The 18,493-nt window shown below is 46.5% G+C and overlaps 1 pseudogene; it reads right to left on the reverse strand.

Annotated features, from left to right (window-relative positions):
- Window positions 1-1,999: 1,999 nt before the first annotated feature.
- LOC139262592 (zinc finger protein 229-like) overlaps window positions 2,000-18,493 on the reverse strand; it is a 103,358-nt pseudogene continuing 86,864 nt past the window's right edge.

Genomic DNA, 18,493 nt, shown 5'->3' on the forward strand with positions numbered 1-18,493 from the left:
CAAACACTGACTATCCTTAGACCTGGTCGCTGACCAGTTCAAACACTGACTATCCTTAGACCTGGTCCCTGACCAGTTCAAACACTGACTATCCTTAGTCCTGGTCCCTGACCAGTTCAAACACTGACTATCCTTAGACCTGGTCCCTGACCAGTTCAAACACTGACTATCCTTAGACCTGGTCCCTGACCAGTTCAAACACTGACTATCCTTAGTCCTGGTCCCTGACCAGTTCAAACACTGACTATCCTTAGACCTGGTCCCTGACCAGTTCAAACACTGACTATCCTTAGACCTGGTCCCTGACCAGTTCAAACACTGACTATCCTTAGACCTGGTCCCTGATCAGTTCAAACACTGACTATCCTTAGACCTGGTCCCTGACCAGTTCAAACACTGACTATCCTTAGACCTGGTCCCTGACCAGTTCAAACACTGACTATCCTTAGTCCTGGTCCCTGACCAGTTCAAACACTGACTATCCTTAGACCTGGTCCCTGACCAGTTCAAACACTGACTATCCTTAGACCTGGTCCCTGACCAATTCAAACACTGACTATCCTTAGTCCTGGTCCCTGACCAGTTCAAACACTGACTATCCTTAGACCTGGTCCCTGACCAGTTCAAACACTGACTATCCTTAGTCCTGGTCCCTGACCAGTTCAAACACTGACTATCCTTAGTCCTGGTCCCTGACCAATTCAAACACTGACTATCCTTAGACCTGGTCCCTGACCAATTCAAACACTGACTATCCTTAGTCCTGGTCCCTGACCAGTTCAAACACTGACTATCCTTAGTCCTGGTCCCTGACCAGTTCAAACACTGACTATCCTTAGACCTGGTCCCTGACCAGTTCAAACACTGACTATCCTTAGTCCTGGTCCCTGACCAGTTCAAACACTGACTATCCTTAGTCCTGGTCCCTGACCAATTCAAACACTGACTATCCTTAGACCTGGTCCCTGACCAGTTCAAACACTGACTATCCTTAGTCCTGGTCCCTGACCAATTCAAACACTGACTATCCTTAGACCTGGTCCCTGACCAATTCAAACACTGACTATCCTTAGTCCTGGTCCCTGACCAGTTCAAATTTTTACTTTCTTTTTTTCAATACTCTTTAAATTCACAGTCCCATCTGGGTCGCCAGTTTGTTGCCCAATACTCACTGTAGGTTTGTAGACAGTTTACTCGGTGGGTATTTAGTCACTACAGTCGCAACAATTTGGTGGGACTTCGAATATTGAAAGAAAGTCGTTGACAAATGTTAGGTTTATACCAAATAAACTTTATTTCCCAAAGTAGAATTAAAGTAAAAACAATGTATAAAATAGCACTTGTGCTCATATTACCCGTTAACAGAGGTGATCAGTCTCCGCCACTGGTGTCCAGCTTTAAGCTCCTAGCTTAAGGTCTGGCTTCTCTCTCGAGGGTGGCTCCTAGGTTCTCGCTGCCTAGGTGGGGTTTCCCCTCCTGGTTTATACTATTCTATAATCTGTCCCATCTCTTTCATTACACATTCGTCTGTGCCCTGATGATTAGTTTATACTTGTTACTGGCTATGCTAAGGAAGAACTGATTAAACTTCAGTTTCAATTGGTAATTCATTTCTATGTTCAAGGCACCTTAACCTTACTCTCGGGTCTTCTTATCTTATGTTGCCATAACCTGCATATTTCTACATTAGTCCTGGATGTGATTGATAGCAGCAATAACAGCAGAATCCAACCCCTGCAGTCATATCTTGTTGGTGTTTCAGCAGGGTTGATGACTGAGTGAATCCCTCCCCACACTCAGAGCAGATGAATGGCCGCTCTCCAGTGTAAACTCGCTGGTGGATCAGCAGGCTGGCTGACAGAGTAAATCCTTTCCCACACATGGAGCAGGTGAACGGCCTCTCCCCAGTGTGAACTCGCTGATGCACCATCAAGCGGGAGGAATGAGTGAACCCCTTCCCACACACGGGGCATTTAACTGGTTTCTCTCCTCTGTGAACCTACTGGTGTTCCACCAGGTTAGCGGACTGAGTGAATCCCTTAGTACACATGGGCCAGGTGAATGGCTTCTCCCTGGTGTGACTGTGTTGGTGTGTCTGCAGGTGGAATGAGTGCCTAAACCTCTTGCCACATTGAGAACACTCGAATGGTCTCTTGTCAATGTGAACTATCACGTGCTTCTGCAGATCAGATTGAACCGCTTCCCACACACGGAGCAGGTGAATGACCTCCCCCTAGTGTGAACTCGCTGGTGTCTCAGCAGGTTGGATGACTGAGTGAATCCCTTCCCACATACAGAGCAAGTGACCAGCCTCTCCCCAGTGTGACAGCGCAGCTAATTTTCCAGCTGGGAAAGGGACTCTAATCCCTTCCCACGGTCCTCACATTTACACTGTTTCTCCCTGGAGTGACTGCATTTGTGTGTTGACAGGCCAGATGATTGGTTGAAGCCTCTTCCACAAACTGAGCACGTGTATGTTTTCTGTCCGCTGAGATTGGTGCTTGTTCCTTCCATATTCAAAATCCAATGATATTCAGGTCCTGGTGAATTGAGTGACCCTGTCAGATCTTGACGTGATTTTTGGTTTGAATTTCCCATCTGTAAATTCTCCCCTTCTAGTTCCCTGTAAAAGGAGTTTACAAAAGTTATCACTGTATGTAAAGTCCTTACTCAACATGAAACCACATGAGGCACATCTGGGGACAACCTGCTCTCTTTACTTACAGGACTCCAAAGACCCCGTGTGGGACCTCCCTTTTTATACCTGTGTGATCAGGTAAGGAGTGTCTCCCACAAGTTCACCCCTTGTGGTCAAGGTGTGCATCTAGATTGAGTGTATACAGTAGTACAGTGGTGTTACATTGTGGTTGCATACATGACATCACCTCCCCCACCCCCCCCCCCCCTGCCGCTGCATTGGGATCATAGGTTTAGTCTTTCAGGTCTACGTTCCCTCGTGGAGCGCCGCAGTTGGGGTTCTGGTTGTTGGACACTGGCGTGAGTGTCTGTCACCTGTGGTGATTCCGGCCTGTCCGGGCTGACCGCAGGGACTGTGCATTCTTCTAATTGCTCTTGTTGCTCGTTCACTGGCGGTGTTTTGAGCTCCATCTCATGGTCTTCTTCAGGTACCTCCGTGTCAATGCTGAACTTTTTTTTTACTTGGTCCAGATGCTTACGGCATATCTGATCATTGTTGAGTTTTACCACGATGACCCTATTCCCTCTTTGTCAATTACAGTACCCTCAAGCCATTTGGGCCCCATGGCGTGATTGAGGTCGAATTCAGGATCATTTATTTCTATACACCTCCCCCTCGAATTACGGTCATGGTACTCGTTTTGTGACTTGAGCTTGCCCTCAACTATGTTGGTCAGGACTGGGTGAATGAGGGACAACTGAGTTTTGAGTGTCCGTTTCATTAGTAGCTCTGCGGGTGGGACTCCCGTGAGCGAGTGTGGTCGGGATCTATAGGCCAGCAGGAGGTGTGACAGGCGGCATTGTAGGGAGGGTTCTTGAATCCTGAGCAACCCTTGCTTAATGATTTGGACCGCACGTTCTACCTGGCCATTGGAGGGCGGCTTGAACGGCGCAGTCCTGACGTGGTTGATGCCATTGCCCAACATAAACTCTTGGAATTCATAGCTTGTGAAACATGGGCCATTATCACTAACCAGGATGTCCGACAAGCCATGGGTTGCAAAGATCGCACGTAGGCTTTCCACGGTGGTGGATGATGTGCATGAATTCAGAATGATGCACTCGATCCATTTCGAGTACGGATCTACTACAATAAGGAACATCTTACCCATGAACGGGCCCCAGTGTCCAGCTCCATGCGTACAGGGATGGCGTTTAATAAAACCCTCATCATCATTGGTGGCGTTTTGCTGTATGAACTGTGACTATTTGCCAGATGGACCCGCTGAACCTTGGCGTCCATCGATTTGCCCCAAAAGTCATCCTGGCTCAAAGAACCCTCTTCTGGTCCATCCGCCTCGTATATTAGTCTGGTTGCAGGCTTCCTGCACATTCGAGCTAAATGGCCACTGAGATTGCAGTTCCTGCAGACAAACTGTTGAAATCTGCACGATCTAGCTGAGTGTTTCCCCCACACCTCCAGCATGAGTTAAAGTTTCCATTGTTGGGGACAAAGGGACTATGGCCAACCATTCCACGCTGTGACTGCTCTTAAGTACCCTATTAGTGGGTGTCAATGGCCCCATCCCAGGCCGCATTGTCCACTGTGATGGCGTGAATGTTCGTTCAGCCTGCCATTGTCTCTGTTGCAGTCCTACTCTGGGGTCTATTGCTGCCTGGGGAATGTTGGACTGCCCCTGCCTGCCTGCTGGGCTCTGAGTTGCATTGATGATGTTGACTCCCTGATCCATCACTGCGTTAAAGGCAGTATTGCGCGCGTATATTATTTTCGTCTCTTCCTCCCCCGCCATGAAAGTTTGAGCCATCAACGCCGCCGCTTCCAAGGTCAAATCTTTGGTCTCAATTAATTTGCGGAAAATTCCCGCATGACCGATGTCCTTGATGAAGAAGTCCCTTAGCATCTCCCCCCTGAAGGCGTCTGTGAACTTACAGAGGCTGGCCAAACGCCAGAGGTCCGCTACGAAGTCTGGTATGCTCTGTCCTTCACGACGTCGGTGGGTGTAGAATCTGTGTCGGGCCATATGTATGCTACTCGCCCTTTTGAGGTGCTCCCCAATCAATTTGCTAAGTTCTTCAAAGGTTTTGTCCACCGGTTTTTCGGGTGCTAGTAAGTCCTTCATGAGCGCATAAGTCTTTGGTCCGCAGCTGGTGAAAAGATGAGCCCGTCGCTTGTCGGCCGCTGCATCCCCCAGCCATTGTTTCGTAACAAAGCTTTGCTGAAGCCTCTCAACAAAATCGTCCCAGTCTTCCCCAACACAGTACTGTTCCTCTGTGCTACCAGTGGCTATTCTCGTGGACCGTGAATTCCCGTTTCTCGTCGCCAATGTAAAGTCCTTACTCTACAGTATGAAACCACACGAGGCACATCTGGGGACAAGGTCACTCTGTGACCTGCTCTCTTTATTTACATATCTCCAAAGACGATGACCCTCTGTGGGACCTCCCTTTTTATATCTGTGTGATCAGGTAAGGAGTGTCTCCCACAAGTTCACCCCTTGTGGTCAAGGTGTGCATCTAGGTTGAGTGTATACAGTAATACAGTGGTGTTACAGTGTGGTTGCATACATGACAGTGTAAGTACAGGATAGAAACAAAATAGACAGTTAAAAACATAAGAAATAGGAGCAGGAATTGGCCATTCAGCCGCTTGAGCCTGCTCTGCCATTCAATACGATCATGGCTTATCTTCTACCACAAGTCCACTTGCCTACACTATCCCCATATCCCTTGATTCCCGCAGTATCCTAAAATCTATTGATTTGTGTCTTGAATATACTCAACGATTGAGCTTTCACAGTCCACAGGGGTAGAGAATTCCAAAGATTCACAACCCTCTGAGTGAAGAAATTTCTCCTCATCTCAATCCTAAATGGCCTATCCCTTATTCTGAGTTCAAGTGTGTATGGAACATTCTTTCCTCTCTTGTTGCCCCAATGCGTTTAATCCCCATCCCACACACTCTCCCTCCTCCCGGTGCTGAAACCCAAACATTTCACATTATCTAAAACTTTTTTTCCTTCTCTCCGAGGACCGCCCTCAGTGACCATTGAACATTTGAACTAAGACTGACCCTCACAGGACCAGCAGCTTCTAATAGGACTTCACCACATGCTCAATTGGATATGTTCATTGGAATCGTCCAGTGAGAGAGCTTGAGGAAACTGTGAGATAATTGTAAGGACAGGACAACTGTGACCAACATTGGCCCTGAAATCCTTCTTCCTGCGGGAGCCTTGCTAAAAATCAGAGAAAAGATGCACACTTACCTTTTGGTCGAACGCTTGCCAGAGATCGTGGACTCGAGGCCTCCTCTTCTTGTGCAACGGAGTGCGTTCACATTGGGACGTCCATAGGAGTCACGTGGGCCTGGACACCCAATCACGATAAAGTATTTTCTCATTCATAGTAATAGGAGTTTCGTAAGTCCGAAATTCTTATTACTATGAATGAGAAACACCCCCAAACACTATATAAAACATTTAAAAAAAACACCTCACATAAATACATTATAGAAATAAAAGTTGATAGAAATGTTTTTGAAAAAAAAAATTTGCCGATTTAAAAAAAAGTGTTAATTATGGTTTAAAATAAAATTATCTGAGTGGGCAGGGTTTTTAACATAAATATTTATTTTTAAATTGTATTTTATTCATATGTTTTTGATATGTTTTTAAACTCTTACGCTGGTAAAAGTAGACTATGCGCCTGCTTTTACCAGGAACAAGAATTTTAAGGACATTCACAGGGCAAGAGATGGGCAAATAGCCCAATCTCTGCCGTGTGAACGTCTTCACTCCCAAGATGTGGCCATCTGTCAAGCCAGAAATTTGACAGATCGGAAAAGCCAGTTTTCAGCGCATACGCATTGCAAGCCGCAATCCGGCTTTTTCGATGCCTCCCCGGGTCCGTACACACTCCGGGGAGGCTGGAATTTCAGGGCCATTATCTTTCATATTATAGTTTACAACAAGGATAATGAAGCTCTGAATGGCACACAATCAAAGACAGACTTAGAATTAAATGTTTCACTTGTGGAATAACAACTAACTGACAAGAGAGAGAAATGTGCAATAAGATAATGAAATAGAGAGTTATACTGATCTCATTAGGCCAATGGGAAAAGAACACGTTGTCAAATTCAGCGAATTAATTGAGTTATTATAAAGTTATAGGTTCTCATTAGTTTCTCCTATGTGCAGTTGTTAACTTTTGATATCACGATGTAATGTGAAAAAACAAGCTGTTGATCACATATCAGGGATAAAGGAAAGATATATGAATTCATACAATCATAGAAACTTACAGCACAGGAGACCATTTGGCCCATTGTGTAAGATAAAACTTGCCTGCATGTTGTGATAATGTTTTAATAATTCTTTTGTTTAACTGTATATGAAAAAAGTAAATAAAATGTGTGTAAGCTTAGCTAACCATGGTAATAACTGAGAAGCAAACCATCATGATAGATTGAGCCATTCTTATGTTAACCATTTTTTAACATTGATACAAGCTTCATTTAGAACTAGAATGATCAAGGCAAGAATATTAATAAAGGTATGCAGCATGTACCATTTCTTATCATAATTTTGTAAAGCCAAGCTCAGTAATGAAGTTTGTGTAAAAGTTCTCAAAGTGGAAATGAAGGAAGGGAGGATAGAGATAAAGGGAGGGTAGAGATAGAGAAGGTCAAAGGCAGAAGTCTTAGAATTATGTATTGTGAGGCTTCAACAGCTGCAGACTTTTACAGCATTTGAATGGGAGGAAAAAGGCATAAGAATAGCACTATTGAACTCTGGAGGCAGCGCAAAGACAGAGGAAGACTGGAAAACGACAGTCAACAGAACACAGCAAGAGACAGTGCCACAGTCAACTCAGTGGGCTGCCATTGATGTTTCGAAGAACAGACTGTCTATCACCTTGTTAAGTAATATTTCTTTGTACTATAAGTAAACTACTTAATAAAATCTGTTGTGCTTATTTACAATATATCTGTACCCAGTGATACGTCCTTACTATACAGTATAAATGCACATGAGGCCCATGCTTGAGAGAAGGTCAATCTGTGACCTGTCCTTTATTTCATAGCACTCAAGTGCTGGAAGTGGGTGGAGCTTCCCCTTTTATCTCTGAAGGTCCAGGTTAGGAGTGTCTCCCACAAGTTCACCACCTAGTGGTCATTGTTCTCAGTGTACAACTTAGGTCGGATTATGCATGGGTTACAATGCTGGTTGAATACATGACATCACCTCCCCCGCAAAGTCTTATTGGGATCACAGGTTGAGTCTCTCTGGTGGTTTACGCTCCCTTGTAGAGCGCCTGAGTTGGGGCTCCGGTTGTTGGGCGCTGGACTGAGTGTCTGCTGTTTGCGGTGCCTCAGGCCTGTCCGGACTGCCCACAGTGACTGGGCTCTCCTCCCTTTGGTTCCGGTGTTCGGTCACCTGTGGTGGAGTGAACTCTACATCGTGTTCTTCCTCTGCTTCTTCTATAGGGTTGCTGAACCTCCTTTTTGTTTGATCCACATGTTTGCGGCAGATTTGTCCATTGGTACGTTTAATTACGAGAATCCTATTTCCCTCTTTGGCAACCACAGTGCCTGCGAGCCATTTGGGCCCTGCAGCGTAGTTGAGGACAAAAACAGGGTCATTTACATCAATACATCGCGCCCTCGCATTCCTGTCATGGTAGTGATATTGTGACTAGCGCCTGCTCTCGACAATTTCTTTCATGGTGGGGTGTATAAGGGATAACCGGGTTTTGAGCGTCCTTTTCATTAGCAGCTCTGCGGGTGGAACCCCTGTGAGCGAGTGTGGTCGGGATCTGTAGGCCAACAGGAGGCGTGATAAGCGGCATTGTAGGGAACCCCCTTGGATTCTGAGCATCCCCTGTTTGATTATCTGCACTGCTCGTTCTGCCTGGCCGTTTGAGGCCGGCTTGAACGGTGCCGTTCTAACATGGTTAATTCCATTGCCTGCCATGAAGTCCTGGAATTCAGTGCTTGTGAAGCACGGGCCATTGTCGCTGACCAAGATGTCCGGTAGACCATGGGCGGCGAACATTGCCCGTAGGCTTTCTACCGTGGCAGAGGATGTGCTTGAATTTAAAATGTCACACTCAATCCATTTTGGAGTAGGCGTCGACTATGACCAAAAACATTTTCCCCATGAAAGGACCTGCGTAGTCCACATGGATGCGTGACCAAGGCTTGGCGGGCCATGGCCAGGGGCTTAGGGGGGCTTCCCTGGGCGCATGGCCCAGCTGGGCACACGTGTTGCACCTGCGAACACAAAGTTCCAGATCTGCGTCTATCCCTGGCCACCAAACGTGTGACCTGGCAATTGCCTTCATCGTGACAATGCCCGGGTGCCCATTGTGGAGTTCTCTGATGAACACCTCTCTGCCCATCTGGGGCATGATTATGCGGTTTCCCCACAGTAGGCAATCGGCCTGAATCGAGAGTTCATCCTTGCGCCTGTGAAATGGTTTAAATTTCTCAGGGCATGCCCTGTACGTGGCTGCCCAGTCCCCATTCAGGACACATTTCTTTACTCGAGACAATAGCGGGTCTCTATTTGTCCAGACTTTAACCTGACGGGCTGTCACAGGTGAGCCTTCACTTCCGAAAGCTTCAACAGCCATGACCATCTCAGCAGCATGCTCGGTAGCCCCCTCAGTGGTGGCTAGTGGGAGCCTGCTGAGTGCATCGGCGCAGTTTTCGGTGCCCAGTCTGTGCCGAATTGTGTAGTCATAGGCGGCTAACGTGAGTGCCCACCTCTGTATGCGGGCCGATGCGTTTGCATTTATGACGTTAGGGGTTTGTGATCTGTCTCCAGCTCAAATTTCCTGCCAAACAGGTACTGGTGCATTTTCTTTACCGCATATACACATGCAAGCGCCTCCTTTTCTACCATCCCGTAGCCCCTTTCTGCCTGGGACAGACTTCTGGAGGCATAAGCTACCGACTGTAACTGACCCTTGGCATTGACATGCTGCAACACACACCCGACACCATAGGACGACGCATCGTACGTTAACACAAGTTTCTTACATGGGTCATATAGCGTTACAGATTGTTGGAACATAACAATTTGCGTGCTCTATTAAAAGCCCTTTCCTGGCTGTCCCCCCAGACCCATTCACGACCTTTGCGTAGGAGCACGTGTCGCGGCTCTAGCAGCGTGCTCAATTTGGGAAGAAAGTTACCAAAATAGTTCAGGAGCCCCAGGAATGAACGCAGCTCCGTCGTGTTAAGGGGTCTGGGTGCTCTCTGGATCTCTTCCGTCTTGGACGCAGTAGGGCTGATCCCGTCTGCTGCTACCCTCATCCCCAGGAATTCTACCTCTGGAGCTAGGAAGACGCACTTCGTCTTTTTCAGTCGCAGCCCTACCCGGTCCAGTCTGCGTAGCACCTCCTCCAGGTTGTGGAGGTGTTCTTCAGTATCGTAACCTGTAATGAGGATGTCGTCCTGAAAAATCACCGTCCCTGGAATCGACTTGGGGAGGCTTTCCATATTTCGTTGGAAGATCGCGGCGGCCGAGCGAATCCCGAACGGACATCTGTTATACTCAAACAACCCCTTGTGTGTCGTGATGGTGGTCAGCTTCTTCGACTCACTCGCCAGCTCCTGGGTCATGTAAGCTGAAATTTGTCCAGGATCTGTGAACATGATACTCGCTCCACAGAGGAAATTGCATTGACATCGCTCCATTTCCAGTTCATGACAGCAAGCCAACTCCTCCCCAGTAGTGCGGGACTGTCCCCTGGGACAATCCAGAGTGGCAGTTTGTTCTCCGAATCTTTGTGGGTCACGACTACCGTGGCACTGCCTAGCACCGGAATGATCTGCTTTGTGTAATTCCGTAGCTGTGCGTCAATCGGCGATAATTTTGGCCTCCTGGCCTTGGACGCCCACAACTTTTTGAACTGTTTGATACCCATCAGGGACTGGCTGGCCCCCGTGTCTAGCTCTATTGATACTGGGATGCCATTGAGGAGCACTTTCATCATTATCGGTGGCGTCTGGTTTATGAACTGTATACGTGCTCCACATGAATTCGCTGAACTTCAGCTTCCAGTGATTTTCCCCAGGGTTCATTTCTACAATTTCTGCAGGTATTTTGCTCACCTCTGCAAACTCCGGCTGAGTGTGTGCCTCCACGCCTCCAGCATGAGCTGCAGTTTGAAACAAAAGGTCCCTTGCCAGTCGATCGTCCCTGACTGCCCCTGTTATTGCTAGTGGCCATGCTCGCGTGGTTTAAATCCCAGTTTCTTGTCGCCATTGATACGTCCTTACTATACAGTATAAATGCACACGAGGCCCATGCTTGAGAGAAGGTCAGTCTGTGACCTGTCCTTTATTTCATAGCACTCAAGTGATGGAAGTGGGTGGAGCTTCCCCTTTTATCTCTGAAAGTCGAGGTTAGGAGTGTCTCCCACAAGTTCACCACCTAGTGGTCATTGTTCTCAGTGTACAACTTAGGTCGGATTATACATGGGTTACAATGCTGGTTGAATACATGACACCCAGCGTGGTTTGTTGTGGTCATGGACAGGTCTCTTCTGACAGATCTTATAAATCTTATAATTATGCCTGTGCTGGCCCTTTGAAAGAGCAGTTGTGCTTAGTTCCACAAACCCATTTTTGTCTGTAACCCTGAAAGTTGCTTATTCTCAAGTACCTGTCCAACTTAAAAAAAAATTATTTATGGAATCAGCTTCTGCCACCTTTTCAGTTAGAGGAGTCGAGATCCCGACCATTTGCTAAGTGAAACTAATTCTTCTCATCTCCCCTCTACATCCTTTGCCAATGGTTTTGAATCCATGGCCTCTAGTTATTAATCCACTTGCCAGAGGAATATTTTTTCTCATTCTACTCTATCAAACCTCTTGTCACCTTGAAAACCTCTATTAGGTCATCTCTTGACCTTCTCTGCTCCAAGGAGAACAGTCCTAACTTTTACATCCTCTCCTCATAACTGGAGTCCCTCATTCCTGGAAATGTCCTGCTAAATCTCCTCTGTACCCTTTCTGTACTCTTTCCTGAAGTGTGGTGACCCGAATTGTCCATAATACTCCAGCTAAGGCCTAACCTAGGATTTATAAAGTTTTATATTCTATTCCTCTATTTATAAACCCAAGCCCTGGACAGTGCTTCAGGAGTTCCTCCGGACAGTGTCCTAGGCACGACCATCTTCAGCTGCTTCATCAATGACCTTCCCTCCATCATAAGGTAGAAGTGCAGATGTTTCCTGATGATTGCACAGTGTTCAGCACCATTCGCAACTCCTCAGACAATGGAGCAGTCCATGCCTGCATCCAGCAAGACCTGGACAACATTTAGGCTTGGGCTGATAAGTGGCAAGTAACATTCGCGCCACACAAGTGCCAGGCAATGACTATCTCCAACAAGACAGAATCTAACCACCGCCCATTGAAATTCAATGGCATTACCCCCACCATCAACATCCTGCGGGTCACCATTTACCAGAAACTTAACTGGGTCAGCCACATAAATATTATGGCTACAAGAGCAGGTCAGAGGCTGGGTATTCTGCGGCAAGTGTTTCACCTCCTGACTCCCCAAAGCCTTTCCACTATCTACAAGGCACAAGTCAAGCTCAACACCATCCAGGACAAAGCAGCCCGCTTGATTGGCACCCCATCCACCACCATAAACATTCAATACCTCCACCACCGGTGTGCCGTGGCTGCATTGTGTATTATCTACAAGATGCACTGCAGCAACTCGCCAAGGCTTCTTCAGCACCACCTCCAAAACCCACAACCTCTGCCACCTAGAAGGACAAGGGCAACAAGCGCATGGGAACACCACAACCTCCAAGTTCCCCTCCAAGTCACACACCATCCTGACTTGGAAGTGTATCGCCATTCCTTCATCATCGCTGGGTCAAAATCATGGAATTCCCACCTGAACAGCACAGTGGGAGTACCTTCACCACACGGACTGCAGCAGTTCAAGAAGGCAGCTCACCATCACCTTCTCAAGGGCAATTAGTGATGGGCAATAAATGTTGTTCTTGCCAACGATGCCCACGTGCCATGAAGGAAGTAAACATGCAAATCCCACATGTCCACAGTAAATGACACGAGGTCAGCCCGCTGGGTGGAACCTCGGGCGACCTAAGCTTGAACTCCGGTGTCTTCAGTCCCGACTGCCCCCTTACATCAGTCTCCCCCTCACTTTTATCCCCTGCAGTGATCCATCTCTGGCACGAGACTCTTTGTCTTCTCTGCTGGGTTTTGGTAGGAAACTGGAAAAAGACAGCTGGAACTTCTCTAATCTGTGATTTACAAGGACACTTTCCCTGGTTCCCAGCAGTTACTTCTCTTCAGTAATTTTCTCATTACAGGTACAACGTCCCGAAACCGGAAACCTCGGGACCAAGGCCATTTCGGTTTTCGGATTTTTCCGAATTTTGGAAAAGAAAACAGACGTCCCGAATCCAGAAACCCCTAGGCCGAGTTTTGGGTATTTTCGGATTTCGGAGAAGAAAATCCGACGTCCTGAATCCAGAAACCCTTGGGCTGACTTTCTGGTATTTCCAGATTTCGGAGACAATCCGACGTCCCGAATCTGGAAACCTCATGGACGATTTTCAGATATTTCCAGATTTCGGAGACAATCTGACGTCCTGAATCCGGAAACCCTTGGGCCGACTTTAGTTGGACCTCTCTGGTCCGGCACCCTTGGGGCTTCACCGGTGCGGGAACAGAGAATTTTCCAAACCACAGGAGGTCACGCTTACCAGTACCTGTTGACAGCCCCCAGACTCCTGAGCATGTGTGTGCATGCTGGCAGCTTGTGGGCGGCTACCTCAGCTGATCGCACTCACTGATTGGCAGCCATTCCAGCCGACAGTTGAACACACGTCTGAATGTCTTTGTCCACTGTCATGTTTTACTAAGAAAATTAAAGCTGCTTTAACAACTTTGAAGCCTCTTCTACTTTGCAGCAGTGCAGATATGCAGCATGGGCCCATTCAGCCTTGACTGTACCTCCAATCCAGGGCAAGTTCTCCCTCTCCCTCTTGATTACCAAGTTTGATTGGAGTACCGAAACAATTTGATTGACAGCCATTCCAGCAGCTCGCTAATATTCAGGTCTGATGAATGGAGTGACTCTGTCAGATCTTGACGTGATGTTTGGTTTGAGTTTCTCGTCTGCAAATACCCTTCCCCTTCTAATACCCTGTAAAAGGAGTTTACAAAAGTCATCACTGTAAGTACAGGATAGAAATTCACAACAGACAATTCTATTTTCTATGGAACATTCTTTCCTTTTAGTGTGTGTTTAAGTATTATATAACCTTAATCTGTGACCTTGACTGTCATGTATTCAACTATCATTGCAACCCATGTTTCGCTGACCTAAGTTGTACACCTTGAGAACATTGACCACAAGGGGGTGAACTTGTGGGAGACACTTCTAACCTGGACTTTCAGGTATAAAAGGGGAAGCTCCACCCACCTTCATCACTTGAGGTCTTGGTAATAAAGGTAACTGGTCACAGAGTGACCTTCTCTCAAGTATGGGCCTCGTGTGCATTTATACTGTATAGTAAGGATATATCATTGACTTTAGCGTTCCAACAATCTGATTGGTTTGGGGGAATAGAAAAAACATCTCAGCATTGATAAAGCATCCTCTAACATCCCCAACTGAGCTAACCTGCATTAACTACATCCAGTATTTGTGTCAGCTGTGGCTCAGGTGGTAGCACCCTCACCTCTGAGTCACAAAGTTGTGGATTCAAGTCCCACTCCAGAGACTGAGCACAAAAATCTAGGCTGACATTCCAGTGCAGTGCTGAAGGACTGATGGAAAAGATCACATGGCACTATTCCAAGCGGAACACAGGAGTTATCCCTGATGTCCTGGCAATATTTATCCTCAATCAACATCAGTAAAACAGATTATCTCGTCATTATCAAATTGCAAATTATTTGCCACGTTTCCTACATTACAAAAGTGACCACACTTCAAGAAGTACTTCATTGGCTGTAAAGCGCTTTGCGACATCCGGTGGTTGTGAAGGATGCTAAATAAATGCAAGTCTTTCTTTTTCTTTTCTGTGTGTCTTTTATTTCTATACTTTCTCCCATTGTGCCTTCTTTTGTCTACTGTCAGTTCCTCATCTCCCGTTCCTCACCCAACTTTACAGTTCATTTCTTGTGTGTAAGAAATCTGCCATATCTCCCAGTTCTGAAGAAGTGCTCTCCCTGTCCATTTCTTGTTCCTTTATAGACAACCACAACTTGGATCTATATAGCGCCTTTAACACTGTTAAATGGCCCATGGTGCTTCATAGGAGCATTATCAGAAAACATAAGAATTAGGAGCAGGAGTAGACCATTCGGCCCCTCGAGCCTGCTCTGCCATTCAATGAGACCGTGGTTGATCTTCTACCTCAACTCCACTTTCCTGCACTATCCTCATATCCCTTGATTCCATTAATATTCAAAAATCTATCGATCTCTATCTTGAATATACTCAAAGACTGAGCCTCCACAGGCCTCTCAGGTAGAGAATTCCAAAGATTCACCACCCTCTGAGTGAAGAAGTTTCTCCTCATCTCAGTCCTAAATGGCTGATCCCTTATTCTGAGACTGACCCCCTGGTTCTAGACTCCTCAGCCAGAGGAATCATCCTCCCAGCATCTGCACTGTCAAGCCCTGTAGGAATTTTGTATGTTTCAATGAGATCATCTCTCATTCTTCTAAACTCTAGACAATTTAAACATTTGACACTGAACCACATAAGGAAATATTAGGGTAGGTGACCAAAAACTTGGTCAAAAAGATAAGTTTTAAGGAATGTCTTAAAGGAGGTGAGAGGCGGAGAGGTTTCAGGAGGGAATTCCGGAGCTTAGGGCCCAGATAGCTGAAGGCATGGCTGTCAATGGTGGTGTAATTAAAATCGGGATGTGCAAGAGACCTGAATTGGGGGAGCACAGAGATCACAGAGGGTTGTAGGGCTGGAGGAGGTTACAGAGAATGGGAGGGGCGAGACCATGGAGCGATTTGAAAACAAGGATGAGAATTTTTAATTTGAGACTTCATGCCGTCACAATTTCTCCTTCCTTTACAGATGCTCCCTGACCAGTCACCATTTCTGCTACATTTTGTGAAATATTTAAAGATTTTTTTAAATCTTTGAAGGTGGCAGGACAGGTTAACAAAGCAGTTAAAAAAGCATAAAGGATCCTGGGCTTTATAAATAGAGGCACAGAGTACAAAAGCTGGGAAGTTATGCTAAACCTTTATAAAACACGAGTTTGACCTTAGCTGGAGGATTGTGTCCAATTCTGGGCACCACAATTTAGGAAGGAGGCAAAAGCTTTGGAGAGGGTACAGAAAAGATTTACTAGAATTGTTCCAGGGATGAGGGACTTCAGTTATGTGGAGAGACTGGAGAAGCTGGGATTGTGCTCATTACAGCAGAGAAGGGTAAGAGGAATTTTGTTAGAGGTGTATACAATCAATAAGGGTTTAGATAGAATAAATAGAGAAACTGTTTCCAGTGACTGATAACAAGAAGGCACAAATTTAAGGTGATTGGCAAAAATAGAGGTCACATGAGGAAAATCATTTTCACACAATGAGTGGTTAGGATTTGGATTCCAATGCCTGACAGGGAGGGTGGTGGATACAGATTCAATAGTAGCCTTCAAAAGTGAATTGGATAAATATTTGAAGGAGAAAAAATTGCAGGGATTTGGGAAAAAAGCGGGAGAGTGGGACTAACTGGATTGCTCTTTGAGAGATCCGGCACAGACTCAATGGGCCGAATGGCCGCCCTCTGTGCTGTAATATTCTATGATTAATTACAGATGCTCCCTACTCAGTCACCATTGTATCTTTATTTACAGACACTCCCTGGTCCATTACTATTTCCCTTTGATTTACAGATGCTTGCTGAGAGTTTGACGCCGACACTGCGCATGCATGGGCCGGTCCTTCGGACCGGAACGAACCCGGGAGCTGGCAGGCGAGGGAGAATGTTCCCCGGTTTGTTTTTGGACCTGGGGCCGCACTCGGTGTTTTTGCCCTCTGATTTTCTTTAATCCGCTCCCTGGAGCTCGCTGTCCTCCTCCGTTACCGCCTGGCGCCACTGCCCAACCGCACATGCTCAGCTCACACTGCCCAGGTGATTGATGGCAGCTCTGGACCAATAGGAAGAACGGGGCGGGGCCGAATGACCGAGCAGGCGATTGGTCCTCCAACCAATCGAAGTGTGCGAGGGGTGGGGCTTGCGGCACCCAGTGGGCGGGGCTGAGCCCGGATTTCCCTCACTGGTTGTGCATGCACAGTCGGGCGGGCGGTGAGGCCGTGGGTGGGAGATAGACCGTGGGAGGGAGCAGGTTAATAAGCCCCGGGGGGACGCGGGCTTCACACACACCGAGTGCGGTCCAGGCCCACGCCCAGGCCCAGGCCCGGGAGAAAACACTCCATGTTATCTGCTTTCTTCTCTTAGGCAGTCGCTCGGAGTCAAGGATGACATGCTTCCACACTAATATGAGTTCTAAGGTGACTAATGAGACCAACATGGGAGCCACAGTCTCTACCACAGGTGGGGCAGGTTGTGGATGAAGGAACGGATGGGTGGAGTACTTGATTGTTGTATGCTCCTTCTGCTGTTTGTACTTGGCTTCCGTGTGCTTCTGGCGAAGAGACTCGAAGTGTTTGGTGCCTTCTCGAATGCTCCTCCTCCACTTTGAGCGGCCTTGTGTGGGTGGGGATGTTACATTTTTTCAAGGAAGCTTTGAGGATGTCCATGAAGCATTTTCTCTGCCCTCCTGGGACTCGCTTGCTGTGAAAGAGCTCGGAGTAGAGTGCCTGTTTCGAGAATCATGTGTCAGGCATGCAGACTATGTGGCCCATCCATCGGAGCTGATTGAGTGTGTTCAATGCTTCGGTGCTGGGGATGTTGGCCAGAGCGAGAACACTGACGTTGGTACGTCTATCCTGCCAATGGATTTGCAGGGTTTTGTGGAGGCAGTGCTTGTGGTACTTCTTCAGTGCTTTGAGGTGCCTACTGTACATGGTCCATGTCTCTGAAGCATATAGGAGGGCGGGTATCACCACTGCTCTGTAGACCATGTGTAGTTTTTAACTACTTAGCAGCTTTTTGCCGCTTTGCTAATTATAGCAATTCAACTATTCTCAGGGTTTATATTTAATTCAAACTAGGAGACTCTTGTTCAGATTATAACAAATAATTTTAATAGGTATATTGAGTTAAAAACCACAGAGATTTATCAAGTAAATTTTGTTCTGTTACACAAAGTAATTCTTAACAAATTATAGTCACAGCCTGTTCTCGATAGCGTCCTCTTGAGAGACCGTGGTGCCGACTCCTTATTCTGTAGATTCTTTCTTCCTGTTTTCTTGATTCGCACTGCCTTCCCAGTAGAAGAGTTGCTTTCTTTATACACTTTTTGTGCCAACGTGGCAAGCTAGCAAAATATCTCATGTTTTCCATGTCTGAGCTTTGAAACCTTGAAAAGGGTCCGTTCCATCTCCTAGGCAGTCCCACTAATCTTCTGTACCTCCCACCAGCCTAAACATTCTCTGATAAGGTATGTCGAGCTAAGCAGAACCCAATGAACCTTGTTATTCTGTACTAAAGTTCAACACATTGTTTTAGTTACCTAGGATGGTTCATTTACCATCAAGCTTTGCTTCTTAGCCTTTCTTCATTTTAAAACCCATTTTATGTTATACGGCCATTTTCTATCATTTATAAGCACGGTTTACATACAATCAATGCATATAAAGGAAGTTACAAACATAAAGATTATTCATTAATTAAAGACGT

The sequence above is a fragment of the Pristiophorus japonicus genome, chromosome 1, assembly GCF_044704955.1.
Source record: "Pristiophorus japonicus isolate sPriJap1 chromosome 1, sPriJap1.hap1, whole genome shotgun sequence".
NCBI lineage: Eukaryota > Metazoa > Chordata > Chondrichthyes > Pristiophoridae > Pristiophorus > Pristiophorus japonicus.